Source organism: Eucyclogobius newberryi, unplaced genomic scaffold (assembly GCF_026437365.1).
Source record: "Eucyclogobius newberryi isolate DKJ021-1_F unplaced genomic scaffold, fEucNew1.0.hap1 SCAF_5, whole genome shotgun sequence".
Lineage (NCBI taxonomy): Eukaryota > Metazoa > Chordata > Actinopteri > Gobiiformes > Gobiidae > Eucyclogobius > Eucyclogobius newberryi.
The window spans coordinates 35592955-35608310 of record NW_027316167.1 but is presented as its reverse complement, the minus strand read 5'-3'; positions in this window follow the sequence as shown (position 1 = coordinate 35608310).

The following is a 15356-nucleotide window of genomic DNA, read 5'->3' as shown; positions in this document are numbered from 1 at the left end:
CGTAGAGATCAAGCCTTGGGTAAACATTACCCAGACTCCTCTGGGTTATCACCCCCCCTAGGGTAAACATCCTTTGGCCCATCTTTACGACCCCTTCACAAACAAATGCAGTTTGTCACACACCCGTTCTTCTCTTAGACTAATGATGCAGATAAAATATCACTATTATGCAGATAAAATACATCACAGAAATATAATCATATATTCACATTTTATCACATTTCCCTCCTGTTTATCAAAGCATTAGTCTACTGTATCATATGCCAAACACATTATTCTTTTCAGTTTTCAACATGTCTTTCATATTGGTGTTAAAATGACACTTTTACACACAAAAAGTTTATGCACATTTCTCAACATTGAACACACTTCTTTTCTCTCGGCCCACAACATTTCTACAGCATTACTGTCCTAAATTTTGAGTCAGATTGGTCAATCTCTGTAATTTGACGAACAGACAATTTATCTTGTCTATAATTTGGTGCGGTGTGATGGGAAATATAGAAGTACAAGCGGAAAGCCCTTAAACCCGCTGCTCTCTGGTCAGTCAGTTTGACTCGTCAGGGACCTCTCTGGACACCCCAATAACATCAAATACGTAGTATCAGGTGCTACTGGGACCAGACTGTCCACTAACCTCTCGACCTTGACCCTGCGGTATGGTTCTGGGTGATGCTGGTCTTTGTTATGACCATGGCTGGCCACAAAAGGGATACATAGGCACAACGTCCCACAAGTGTCCCCACATCACCATACGTCCTCTCTTGGTTCCTTAAGAGACCTCCTCCCGCTGCTCGCTTCGGTCACACCTATGACACATATGAACTGGTACATTTCCCATCTCAATTCATAATCTCATTAACATTACATGTAGTTATGTTGTAGCAGATAAAAAAACTCTCTTAGTTAGTGCAAACAACAGTGGCTGTATAATATGCCATTGTGTTTCTTCAGCTTCTGTCATGTCAATTATACATTGTACATTATTACACATCATGCATTTCACAACCTTTCATGTTGATCACTTATTTTCTTCCCTCTATATTCCATTAACCGGTATACACAGTTGTGTATGTTGATCGATTGTCCTGATTGTCCCGATTGTCCCGTGCATAATACAGGTGTTCAGCACCCATATTATCGTCATCGCTGCGATGATGATAACTGTTGATTCTTTCCACAGAGTATGGTACTCTGCGCACCGTAGCCTCTGGCTCTCGTTCATCGTAGCAAAGTATCGTACTCTACCGTAGACTCTGGACAAAACTCATACAAACGAAGTCCTGCGTCTGCGATGTTATGGATCTGCCGCTGTGTTGTCCAGACATTTCTCTCACTTTCCCATGAGAGCACCCATGTTCTCGTCCCTCCAATGGTCGGTGTGAGGACGACACGGTGTGGCTCCGTCCACTTTGCTCGTCCACCTGGCTCGTCTCTGTAAACACCACATCTCCAACACGTTCTCTGTGGTGATAAACAAAGTCTTTTCGACAGTTCAGTGTATTTCAAACAGTTTTCTTGTTTACATTTTTTTTTTTTGTAATTATTGATTCGGAATGTTTGTTTACACGTACATATCCCTCCTTTTTGAGATATGGCTTTGCCCATTTCTCAAACTACTATATTTAAACAAAATTAAATAATCCAGATAGTTTACAACGTTCACTAATCCAAGATGTAATCAAGGAAGAGATGGAATTGCGTCTGTCACTCCACTCCGCAATGTCACCTCTTGACCTTTCACAGTTCAGCGGTCACATCCCTGGCTGAGCCCCCCCTTCCACGGCGCTGGGCCCCCACCCTGTGTGTCTGTAATCCGACACTGCCTCTGCGATCTGTAACTTGTAAATCTGTTTTACCACCATTTGTTTCAAACTCCAAATGTTTAAAAATCTAAATGTTTCAAACTCTAAAAGTTTCAAACTCTAAATGTCTCAAACTCTAAATGTCTCAAACTCTAAATGTTTGGTGTCCACGTGTGCGCGCGTATGTATGTATGTATGTATGTATGTATTCAAATACATCAAACAATAATAATTATCTCAATAATTCCCCCGTTGAGCTGGCCATAAGGGTCAGTTCACAACTTAGAATTCTTCACATAATTAATAATTTCACATCTCCTCTGTTGGTGTGGCCTGAATAAAATCACCCATCTAATGTAATATGTGCTAATCTTCTATATGTGCTTCAGGTGAGTTTCAAACTCAATCTCTCACACCTGCTCATGTGGTGCTTTACAAACATTGTGTATTAGTTTGTTCTAACAAGTCTATATGTGTATAACAATCAAAATGATTCTAAACCTTCCCCTGGTTATAGTTTTCACTATCTTCAGGTAATCTGCGGGTCTCGTAAAATTTATTCTACTCCCCCCAGGCCCTTCCTGTAGTCTAACCCCTCTTGGCTCCGACCTGAGTCCTATAATGTTTAAGTCCTGTTATCACTGGTTTTCATAACTTCTATAACGTCTAAATTTAGATGATATTGTCTTATTTAAATCTATTCAATTCTTGATTGAATCTCCACAATCCTTCAGGTAATTCCTTTAGAATGTCAAATTATTTCGCTGTTAATGTTAACTCTTCTCCTTATTACCCATCACGTCAACCCTCCCCCTGAGGTGGTGTTGCTCTTAATTGTCACTGTGATACGTAAAGATAACGACATCTGCTCCATCCTGAGTCCTCTCCAGATTATTTGCCAGTCAATAGCCCCTGTTATCTCTGGCTATCTTTTATGACTTGGTGTCCTGTTGTCTTTAGTTAATAAACACATGTATGTCCCATGTCCCCCCACTTCTGCGTCAATTGCCCTAGTTAATGACCCATTCATGTCTTTCCTGGGAGGGCATTGGACGTCACTATTTAACTTATTCCCTCACTTACGTCTACATGCATTACGAGGTTTCCTCATGATAATACAAATAAATAAGTTACTGATATAACTTTTACTATCACTTTACTTACTACTCATTCTACTCCTATGTCCAAAAACATCAGTAGTCACCCATTTACCCATATTATCACTTCCCAGGCCTGTGCCTGTATTTGATCCTAAATTTAAAACCACTTCTGTCTTTTCGTCCTGTACTTTCATCTAGTCATGCATTATGGTTACATAATAAGTCCAAAAGATAATTTTGTCAAGTCCAAAAATAAAACAAAACAAAACGTGGCTTTGTTTGGTGCACACAAAAAACACGATACCGTAAAAACACAACTTTTGTCTTCTATGTCGGGGACAGGAAGTGTCCTGTCTGTGATCACATTCCCCAAAATATTGGCCATCTATAAAAATCTGAATTCATCTTCATCTCTTATCAAGTTTAATAAAATCTTTATAATTGACTGTTGTCAATCAAACAAAACCCTTAAATTTGTTCTACAGAGCTCTCAAATACTAATATTTAAAACCAGCTGAGTTTAGTTTTACTTATTTCATCAGTTCAGAGCGTCCTCTGAACTGCTTTCCCCCCATTCTCCTGCCTTGTTGACCCCCCTTATCTCCCCCTCTCTGCCACGTCATCTGAGCACGCTGGAAGTCTCCCTCCAAAATCCTCTTATGACTTTTCCTTTGTCTTTTTACAGTTTGGGGTGATAATTTTGGCATTATTTGGTCTCGGTCGTCTGAGAGAAATGCTACTTGCTTTACAGTCACGGTTAATGTCAAGCTTCTAGAGAAAATTCCATATTAGATTCCTCCGGACATAAACGTGGTGTTTAAGATTCACCCGTGACTGCAAATTTTAGATCTCTCAGAATAACGCCTTGTGACCCTTGTATGATTAATTGTGATTCTCACACTCGTTAGTGAATCACTATTAATCCTCATTCACACATTCACACTTCTCTCTTACTTACTTCGCTCGTGCACAGCGCTTACATTCACACATATTTCCTCAGTAATATTAAACTGGGTATTTCCTCAGTAATACCTAAACTGGGTATTTCCTCAGTAATACCTAACTGCCTTGCTTATGTGAGAAACTTATCTCGTCCATAAGCCTACAATATTTTTCCAGTAAATATCAAACTAATGCATAAAACGTTTTATGGCTAACTCTTTTTCACACACAAAGTTTTTGTCTGACCTTCTTTGTCGCCTGTGTTCTCCTGCTGCTTCGAAACGACGCGCTCTCCTCGCGGAGACTGAGGTGCGATGGGCGGCCACGGGAAAAGTGGACTTCTTTCAGCTGTGCACAGACTTCACCGATTCACCCGTCAATCTCCGCGAAGGGGCTGCTTGTCGTCCGGCTCGAAGGACCAGAAAATGTCATGGAATTAGACATACACCGATGCTATTCCGTAACACATCGAGAACACAATTCAACCTAGAATATGAAACGACACAGAAACATCAGACATTTGTGTGGCATGCATGGGAGAAAACGCGGGGACTGTGTCAGCCAGGCCGTTGTAAGGAGCCTGGCTGACCCTCCTGCGTCTCACCCCCGCGTCTCACCCCGTTTTTTCCCATGCTGGTTGGTTTTATTAGATATTCTGGAAAAGGCGGGTCACATTTCTCATTGGTCAGCCTCACATCAAGGCACTTGGTATTTTTCCGTAGAGATCAAGCCTTGGGTAAACATTACCCAGACTCCTCTGGGTTATCACCCCCCCTAGGGTAAACATCCTTTGGCCCATCTTTACGACCCCTTCACAAACAAATGCAGTTTGTCACACACCCGTTCTTCTCTTAGACTAATGATACAGATGAAATATCACTATTATGCAGATAAAATACATCACAGAAATATAATCATATATTCACATTTTATCACAATTTATTATTGCAAAGGTTAACAGATTGTTTACATGTACAAAAGTGTCAAAAAAGTGTAATTCATTTTCAGTTTTTATTTTTTTTCCACGGTAGAAAAGTAAAGAGAGGTTGTACTCCGAGGCCTCGTTGAGTACATGAGGGAGAGACAGGAGGTCTTCATTTCAGAACAGGTACCATTTCCAATGTATTCGTTAGTAGAGATGTAAGATGAACACATTTTTCAGACCCTTTTTAATTCAGCCAAATTTCAAGTACCAACCAAGGGCTGATGGAAGTTAACTTTGCCGCAGATCCACACCTTTTCCAGTTAACAACACAGCTCTCTAAATCCTTTCCCCTTTGGTTAACTTTGCTTAGTTTGTGTGTAAGTACCTATGCCAGAATCCTTAAAGAGGTGCTTCAGTACATGGGAGACTGGAATGTTAAAAAAGTACCAGGAGCTGAAAAAGGTTCCAACAGTGGGAATTGGCGAAGAGTTTCTGGTGCACCTAATAGGCAGCAGAAGAGCAGGACAGAAACAGTCCTGTGAGGAGCAGATTAGACCAGTCTAAGTTCTAGTTCTGCTTTATAGAAATCACATATGCAGAATTTCATTGATGCAATTGTTTTGTCTTTTTAAAAAAAAAAAAAATGTATCCGACTATATAACAAGATTATCTTGTTATATATTGTTGGGTTCATTGCAGCGTTTCACTCAGCTTGTGCACTCTCTCCCGTGCCATCTGACTGTGACATCTTTGCAGAATACTCAGTCTTGGTACACCAGGTATATAATGCAGGACAGGAGACTCGTGTGTCGTTTTTATCGGTAGCCGCACTGTTCACTGTTCCGGTCCCGTGAGTGAAGTGAACAGGAGGTTCCGCCTTTATTAATTGAACAGAGCGTATCCCTACGCCGAACAAATAGTGCTTACATGTAGTGGAACACATCGCTCTCTAACACCCCCACTCGATGGTGCCACTCACATTTCAATAAGCATTAGTTACCAAACATATAATCACAAAACTTTTCAATTTTGACCCTTGTGGCAGATTTTGTGAACACATCTGCGACCATGTTCTCAGTAGGACAGTACACAAGGAGTATTTTACCCTGCAACACATTAGACCTGATAAAGTGGTATTTAATGTCTACATGTTTGCTCCGCTGGCGGTTTACAGGGTTCTTCGCAAGACGTATAGTCCCTTGGTTGTCCTCAAAGACCTTTGTTGTTGGTTCAAAGTTAGGGTCCATGTCCCTCAAAAGTTGTGTGAGGTAAAGTGCTTCTTGAATAGCGGCGGCTAGCGCCACATATTCTGCTTCACGCGTTGACAGTGCAACAGTTTGCTGTTTCTTTGTTTTCCACGAAACAATCGCACCGTTCTGGCTTAGACTGTAGCAGTAGCCTGTAATGCTCTTTCTGTCCTCTGGGTCGTTGGCCCAGTCTGCATCAGAATATCCCATTAGTTGAAGTTTAGTGTCACATTTGTGGTAACACAACTTATAGTCCTTTGTCCCTTGTAGGTACCTGTACACATGCTTTAAAGCTGTCATGTGTTTCTCTCTGGGATCTGACAGATATTGTGACAATCTGCTCACTATCCAACTCACATCAGGCCTAGTACAAGTCATGATATAGATGAGGCTGCCCAACATACCCCTGTATTTTCTTTGATCAGTTTGATCCCCGTCTGGAGTCAAATCACACTTTATTTCACTAGGAGTTGCTCTGGATTTGCAATCAGACATTCCAAATCTTTCCAAAATTTTGGCAATGTATCTGGTCTGGTTCATTGTGATAGAACCCTCTTTTTGTGTGAAATCAATCCCTAAGAAATGAGTAAGTTGTCCGAGGTCTTTCATTTTAAATGTACTTTTTAGTTCCTCTTTGACCTCCTTTAAACACTTTTCATTGGTTGCAGCCACAACAATATCATCAACCCATACTAACAAAATTACATTTTCATTTTCAGATAGTTTTGTGTAAATACAGTGGTCTGCCTGACTTTGCACAAAGTTCTTCTCAAGCAAGAAATTGTGAAGCATAATGTTCCAATTTCTGCCCGACTGTTTAAGCCCATAGATTGATTTATGCAATTTACACACCAGTTGTGCACCATTTTTTGGTTTAGCCTGAAAACCTTCTGGTTGTTCCATGTATATTTCGCAGTCAATAGGTGCATGCAAGTAAGCTGCTTTAACGTCCATTTGATGTAATTTCAAATCATGCTGTGCTGCCAGCTGCATCAGCGCACGTAAGGAAGTCAAATTAGCAGTCGGTGAGAATGTCTCAGAATAGTCCAGTCCCTCCACCTGACTGAATCCTTCTGCCACATACCTGGCCTTGTATGTTTCATTTCCCCGGTCATCTTCTTTGAGAGCATAAACCCACCTTCCCCCCACTGTCTGTCTACCCTCTGGTAACGGTACAAGTGAGAAGGTGTCATTTTCTTTAAATGTCTCCATTTCATCTCTCATTGCCTTTTTCCAGTTGTCAGCCATTGGTGATGCCAGAGCCTCTTTAAAGGTTTGTGGCAGCCCAACTGTAGCTCTGTAACAGTAGTCGATAGTTAACTCACTGCTCTGCACTGTACATTCATAGTCATCCAAATACTTTGGTTTCTTTCTAATTCTACCTGTAAGTGGAGTCTGTGTATCAGTCTTTGCGTCACTGTCTGGGTTAGAAACCTGCTCGTTGTTTGTTTCTTCCCATTCAGTCTGTGGTAGAGTCACTTCAGTTGGTGCCGTTACCCACTCAATGTAGTGGTCCTCTGCTTGGTCCATGTCAGTCTGTGTCTGCCTCTCAGTCACTTCTTTTGTTATGAAGTGGACCAATCTGTGTTTTTGAACTTTGTTCGTCTCTGGAAAATAAATCAGATAAGCTGGTGAATGACGGTCAAAACTCACAAAAATTCCCTTTTTGCCTTTTGAATCTAGCTTTTTCCTGTTTTGTTCATACACCACACAATCTGAACCAAACTTTTTCATTTTTGACAAATCTGGTCTTTTGTCAGTGAAAAGGTAATAAGGTGTCTCTCCTGTTCTCTTACAGTAACACCTGTTTCTTATGATGGCTGCAGTTCTAGCCGCATAGGGCCATAGCTCTTTTGGTAGTCCTGACTATCAACATGCAGCGCACCATTTCAAACAGTGTACGCCAGTTCCGTTCTGCAGTCCCATTCTGATGGGGAGAGTAGGGTGCTGACCTCTCATGCTTAATAGTATTGTCCAACAGTAGTGACTGATACTCCTCAGCAACAAACTCTGTCCCATTGTCGGATCTCAGGCGTTTCACTTTACCGTAAGGTGCTGTGTCGGCCAAGAACTGTTTTGTAGCTTCTACTGCCTTGTTTTTGTTTTTAAGGAAATACACATAGATTGCACCAGAAAAAATCATCAGTGAAAGTGATCGCATATTTGTACCCTTCAGGTGACTCTGGGCTAATAGGCCCACCAAGGTCTGTATGTATGAGCTCTAAAGGGGCTTTGGCTCTTACATCTGCCTCTCTGTTTCTGCTCTGGATGAATTTTCCCTGAAGACATGTTTCACACTGATTTGGTTTGCACTTTCCATCTTTGATTTTCATGCCATCTACAACCGTTTCAAGTTTTACTATGTCACCATAGTTGCAATGACCCATTATCTCATGCCAAGTTTTCAGATCAAAACATGCATTACAAGAATCATTACAGCTCTCTTCCACAACGTCCAAATAGTATAGTCTGTCTTTTACCTTCATGTCACATGTGGTACCATCAGGGAGGATCATTTTGTTATTGTTCATCTCAAAGTTGAACTTAGCTCCTTTTGAAGCTGCTGCCTCCACAGAAAGAATGTTCTGTGGGTATCCAGGGATCAAAAGGGCGTTGGTAAGCTTGACACTGACCACTCCGCCTCTGCTGTCAGCAAGTTTGATCTGGGCGTCGCCTTTCTTCAGCACGCTGCCAGTGATCCGCGATCCATCTGCCAGCTGCATGACGTGGTTCTTTGGCCAGAACGTCTCGTTGAATCTGGTGAAAGCTCCTTCGTTGGTGATGATGTGGGCAGAGGCACCGCTGTCCACAAGTAGTCCCTCCGGCTGGGCGTTGTGAGGTTGCCATTCCGTCGCCTTGAGTAAGAAGGTTTCCTCCTCTGTTCTCTGGTTGTCTCTAGCGCGAGAACTGTACTGCCCAGTGTCTTTTATGGCGGCCATCTTGCTGTTGTTTGGTGTAGTAGGAGCCCTGAAGTCACGTTGTTGTTGTTGTTGTTGTTGTTGTTTTATGGCGGTTGGCATCCAAGTGTTGCATTACCGCCAGACTTTATTCCTCAGACTTTGTCGTAGTCCTCAGACTCTGTCGTAGTCCGTAAAAGTACTCCTTCCATTGCTTTGGTGTTACAAAGCCCATGAGGTCATGATATGTCTTTGCGGCTTTATTCCAGTTGTGCTTTCTTCTCTTTGTATCTACAGTCTCTTGCTTTGTGCCCAACTTTATCACAAATAAAGCATTCCCCTTTGAAGTATTTCTTCTCCTTGTAGTCTTTAAACTTTGGTTTGACAGCTCTGTAGTTTGCGGTCATTACCTCGTCGGCCCGTGGTCTGCTGCGGTAGCGTAGCGAGCACTCGAAGCTCCTCAGCCTGGCTTTGAACTCGTTGAAGGTTAAAACTTCTCTTGTCTGAGTGACATGCACAGAAAATGGAGTGTATTCGTCTGTGAGTCCTTTTAACACCATAGATACCAAGAGTGCATCACTGAGGGTCTCTTTAGCTCTGTTTAGTGCGGCCACTATCTTCTCAACACGTGCTAGATAGTCCGCTAGCTCTTCCCCACTAGCCATTAGCACATTGGTTAGCTCCGTGTAAAGCCCCACGATCCGCGGCTTTTCTTCAGACTCAAAATGGCGCCTCAGTATTTCCAAACTTTTTTTTCCATCGTCTGGCGCCTCATATAGGATTAGCAAAAGTGTCTTATCATCCAAACATCCACACATTTCTGCATATGCTAGTTCATTTTTCCTACCGGCCTCCACCGCCTCTTGTGGGTTAGCCGCTGCAGCTTCCTGACCTCCGAGGATAGCGTCTTTTAGGCCAATTGTTTTCAAGTACGCTAAAAATCTTGCCTCCCAGATGTGATAGCGGGCTTCGTCTCCGTCGAACCTCGGCGGCAGTCCGTGTCCGTGCATTGCTGTACCTGGGGTTTGCCTGGGCCCATAACCTGTTGGGTTCATTGACGGCACTGGAGCGCACAGCAGTCGCTCAGTGCGGCTCGCAAAGTGGAGCCACGGAACACACAAGCTCAAAGGAGGAGATGAAGAGGGAGGGGGAGGGAGGGAAAGAGAGAAGAGGAGACAGGTAGTTCCAGAGCGTAATCTTACTTCTTCTTCACAATTCTGTTTGTTGTTGGCGTTAGCCAAAGGAAAGTGACTTTCTCAAAGTTGCAAGCCCCTCCCCCGAGCGTTACCATGGAGATCATCTCACTAATAAATTACATAATGCTTAAAAGAGCTACAATGAGGGTCCAATAACCATACATTTATATTATTTAATCCATTTGTGGCCATTTTATTTTTTTATTAATATTTAAGAGTGGGGAAGTTAATTGTTATTAAAAAAAAAAATTGGCACCGGACAGCATGAAGCCAAATAAATTACACATCAATAAAACACACACTTTGCTTCTCTAACATATCTGGGGTGCGAAGTATATACGCTCACCGTATTGTAGGATATGCAGATGTCCTCCCCCTGTTGCCATGTTGACAGGAATGCGGGCTAGGTGTTATTAGTGTGGAGTTTTACGGCCCTCAAAAGAAAGAGGAAGTGATAGCGACAATAGACGCTCTGAACTTTGAAAATAACTTTTCATCAAATGTTTTAGTGGTTTTAATAGACAATCATCAGATTGCAAAAATGTGTCCACCAGATGAGTTTACATGTACATATTGTGTAGTCATGTTTTACATGTCATTTTAATTGTTTCATAACTTGTTTTGTGGACAATTTTACCTTTTGTGTAACTCTTGTGGCCTGAAGCCAGATCTCGTCTCCTTATCAGCTCTGACCCCAGCGTGCATGCTGATTGGCTGAAGCCACGGCGGCAAAACCCCGCGGGGAAAGACAAAAGGAAAGAGCAGAGAGTTACAGACCAGTACCATTTGAGCTCCAGAGCGAGTTCCATCCGAGTTTCCTTCGAAGCTCGACCCTGCATTCAGGGTCCCCCCAGCAGGTCCATGACACCGGGCCTCGGGAGCAGGCCTCGGGCCTAGTTAGCATGAGCGATGCAACGCTACGGGACAAAGACTTTTCCAAGAGAAGCTAATGTTCCCTCCCGGAACTAAGAAACCTGTGCCCGTTTTTAAAAATGTTATTGATGCTGCATCACGCAAAATCAAGCAAGGACCTTTTGCAACTTTTTCAAGTCCACAGCCTTTTAGACCAGCCACATCTGTGGAGCAGCACGACGGCCTTTTCATTCGGGAACGCCTCAGAGCCAAGGAGAACGCCTCAGAGCCAAGGAGAACGCCTCAGAGCCAAGGAGAACGCCTCAGAGCCAAGGAGAACGCCTCAGAGCCAAGGAGAACGCAGATCGCAGAGTTGACCCAGTCCTTCTTTGGCCAGACAACGTCAGAGCCGAGCTCCAGAGCAGGCCCTTGGACCCCATGCAGGCCCTGGGACCCCACGCAGGCCCTGGGACCCCAAGCAGGCCCTTGGACCCCAAGCAGGCCCTTGGACCCCACGCAGGCCCGTCTCCTCAGGATCAGAGCTTCTGGTTCCGTTCGTATGAATGCACTTCACAGGCTGGCTGATAATATCATCTTAGACTTAACTCTAACACACACCAAGATAGAACTAGAGCCATCATGTCTAGTGTTTTCCATCTGTTATTGACTAATTTGCATATTCCTAATTCATATTTATCTGTTTAATTATTTGGTCATTAAATCTTCATAACCCACATTTGGTAAAGTGTTCATTCATTTCCAGAAAAGGGGTCAATGTCACGGTTACGTTCTCAAACCTTTAGATCAATGAGCAAATTAATTTCTAATTAATCTAGATATCTGATTATAGAGTTGTTAAAATTGCAGATTATCCGGCTGGTGCCCCATTCTACTCTTAAAAATACGATTCAAACTTACCCACACTTAGGCAGTGTATCATGTTTGAATTCTTGAACAATTCTTTAATCAATATCAAACCTGAATGCCCCCCCTCTTTCACAAGTGGGTGGACATTCATAACCTTACAGTACTTGTACTAGTATGTTACCCTACAATATTTATAGTCGCAGCGGAGAGTAGGGGGGCGTGAAGTGTTTTTTTCTTCCTAGGGGGGAAGAAGATTTATTTTCTGACTTATCAGAAAATAATTGAGAAGCACTGCTATAGCCTAATTATGGTTAAACAAAAATAAAAGCCTGTTTAATACTGACAATAAAAATAATACTAAATTATACAATCATTTAGATCTATAGTGAAGGGGTTTAGCGTCTTGTGCCCTTCTGCGTGTTTATGCATCGGAGAGAGATGACCAGGAGAAACGACTGTTCCAAGTAGAAAGGTTTATTGTCCTTATACAGAGGTTTCTAGAAATGTGCGACACAGATATCTGGGTCTTGCCTAGATCAGCGGAGCACACCAGACGTGTGTCTTACGAGCTGAAGCCAAGAGCAAGACAAAACTTAAAAGACTATGCAGTGTTATTCATGGTGAAGGAGGCGTGGTTTCTCTCCGAAACGGCGGGAAGGATGAGTCATGAACTGGTTGCAATCCCAGTCCCGGATCTGGCCCGTATATGGAGTTGTTCCGCCGTCCACGGTGAACCAACCTGCACAGATATGACAAGGAGAGAAGGCCTCCCCCGCGCCTCCCTCCGCGTGGGACAGTGTAGTACCGAGCTGTGGATCAAGGCCGTGTGTGTGTGCCTTCAGTGTGTATGTATATGAGTGTGTGTGTGTGTGTGTGTGTGTGTGAGAGTGAGTGAGAGTGTGTGTGTGTGTGTGAGTGAGAGTGTGTGTGTGTGTAAGTGTGTGTGTGTGTTTAAGTGTGTGTGTGTTAGTGTAAGTGTGTGTGTGTTGGTGTGTTAGTGTGTGTGTGTGTGTGTGTGTGTGAGAGAGAGTGTGTGTGTGTGAGTGAGAGTGTGTGTGTGTGTAAGTGTGTGTGTGTGTTTAAGTGTGTGTGTGTTAGTGTAAGTGTGTGTGTGTTGGTGTGTTAGTGTGTGTGTGTGTGTGTGTGTGTGTGTGAGAGAGTGTGTGTGTGAGTGTGTGTGTGTTTAAGTGTGTGTGTGTGTTTAAGTGTGTGTGTGTGTGTGTTTAAGTGTGTGTGTGTTAGTGTAAGTGTGTGTGTGTTGGTGTGTTAGTGTGTGCGTGCCTTCAATAGGTAGATCGTTGGGCTTTGGCGAATATAGCACGTGAGCCAAAAATGTGTGGGCACCCCTGGTCTAAATCCTTTGCTTCCAAAGCTTTCAGTAAGGTAAGCAAGAAATGTTCATTAAAAATAAAGCTTTTGTCATTTCATGCCACATTTGTGGGAAGATAACCAAAACTTTGCTCAGAAAGAAGAACTTCCACTCTCGTAATATATATTTTTATTTGCTTTTAACAACATACAGATTTAGGATTGAATGCTTAGAAAAAAAAATTCAGCTACCTGCTATCCTGCTCACATCTCTGTACTCTTTTTGTCCTCAAATGTTCAAAAATGTTATTACCGTTACATGGAAGTGATATAAACACAGAGGCAGGCCAGCAATTGAGAATATGATATGCAATTTAGAACATATTATTCTTCCTTGAAAGAGTTGTCGTTAAACAACTTTGTCGCCATCTACAGGACAATAACTTAAGTTTTTCAGTCAGGGTTCAGAGCCCATCACGGCGCTGAAACTGCACTAGTTAAAGTCACAAATGATTTGTTATTAGCTGCTGAAAATGTACTGGTCTCCATCTTGGTTCTGTTGGACCTCAGCGCAGCGTTTGACACCATCAACCACAACATTCTGATGCAGAGGTTAGAATGTGGGTGTCAGAGGGACAGCCCTCAGCTGCTTTAAATCCTATTTTTTGTTTTTGATCCAAGATGGCAGCGCAGACGGCCGCCTTGGTGTTTTGGTGCACTTTGATTTTTCCGTTTTTGTTTGTGTCAGCGTACTTTTTTAGCATCTGCTGCAGAATTAGTCCTTCTTTTGGCCAAAAAAGTGAGACACTGCAGATGAGGAAAACAGGCAGGGGCCCATAGAACTTAGGTAACACGGCGCACATACCTGGAATTTTCTTCATTAACAGGACTCTTCAACAAAATGGATGAACTGTCACTGCTGATGAGATAAAACAGAAACTTTTCTTCATCTCCTGTTTTGTGCTTCATGGATACATGGCTTAGCGAGTTGGTCCCGGACTGCGCCGTACAGCTGGAGGGCTTCCAGTTGCTCTGAGCTGACCAACAACGAGATATTTCTGGGGGGAAAACACGTGATGGAGGAGTATGTTTCTACAACAATACCTGGTCTTCAGATGTGACTGTGATCTCCAAACACTGCTCTCCTGCTCTGGAATAACTTTTTAATTTACTGCAGACCATTCTACTCTTCACGTGAGTTCGCCCCATTCATTCTGTCCGCTGTTTACATTCCGCCAAGCGGGAATGTGCAGGAGGCAGAGCACACACTCACGGACCAGTTTTTGAGAGTGGAGCAGACCTTCCCGGGCTCCTTGTGTATTATCCTGGGTGATTTTAACAAGGGGAATCTCATCCATGAACTACCAAAGTACGGATAGTTTATTAAATTCCCTGTTACACAACCCTCAGAAACCAAAACCTACAGGTGGATCACTGACATCCTGATGAATCGGCGGCAGAACTTGAGTCTGGGGAATAATGTCTCAGACACTCGGACTATCAGCACAGGAGCGCCACAGGGCTGTGTACTTTCTCCTCTGCTCTTCTCCCTGATCACAAACTGCTGCGACTCTGTAAAGCTGATCGAGTTTGCTGATGATACCACCCTCATCGGGCTCATCTCGGACGGGGATGAGTCAGCCTTCAGGAGAGAGGTGGACCTGCTGGTGTCCTGGTGCAGCGGTAACAACCTGGAGCTCAATGCCAAGACAGTGGAGATGATTGCGGACCACAGCCCCCCCTCACTATGACTGACTCCACCACCACCACCACAGTAGACTCCTTCCACTTACCCGGCACCACCATCACCCAGGACCTCAAGTGGGAGCCCACTATCAGCTCCCTCATCAAGAAGGTCCTGCGGCAGCTGAGGAACGCCAAGCTGCCAGCGCAAATGGTTGTGCTGTTTTACATGGCCATCATTGAGTTCATCCTCACCTCCTCCATCACCGTGTGGTACGCTGGAGCCACAGCCAGAGACAAACAAGAGACTTCAGCGCATTGTGCGCTCTGCTGAGAAGGTGATCGGCTGCAGACTTTCGTACTGGTCGTGTTCCACGACCAGTACGAAAGCCAAACCATCGGTCGGATTCTCCTCTCCAGTACCCGGGAATAGACCTTACCGGGGAGGCTGAGGAGTGTGATCCCTCTGTAATTGGAACACACCCCCTTCTTGAACAGAGGAACCACCATCCCGGTCTGCCAGTCCAGAGGTAC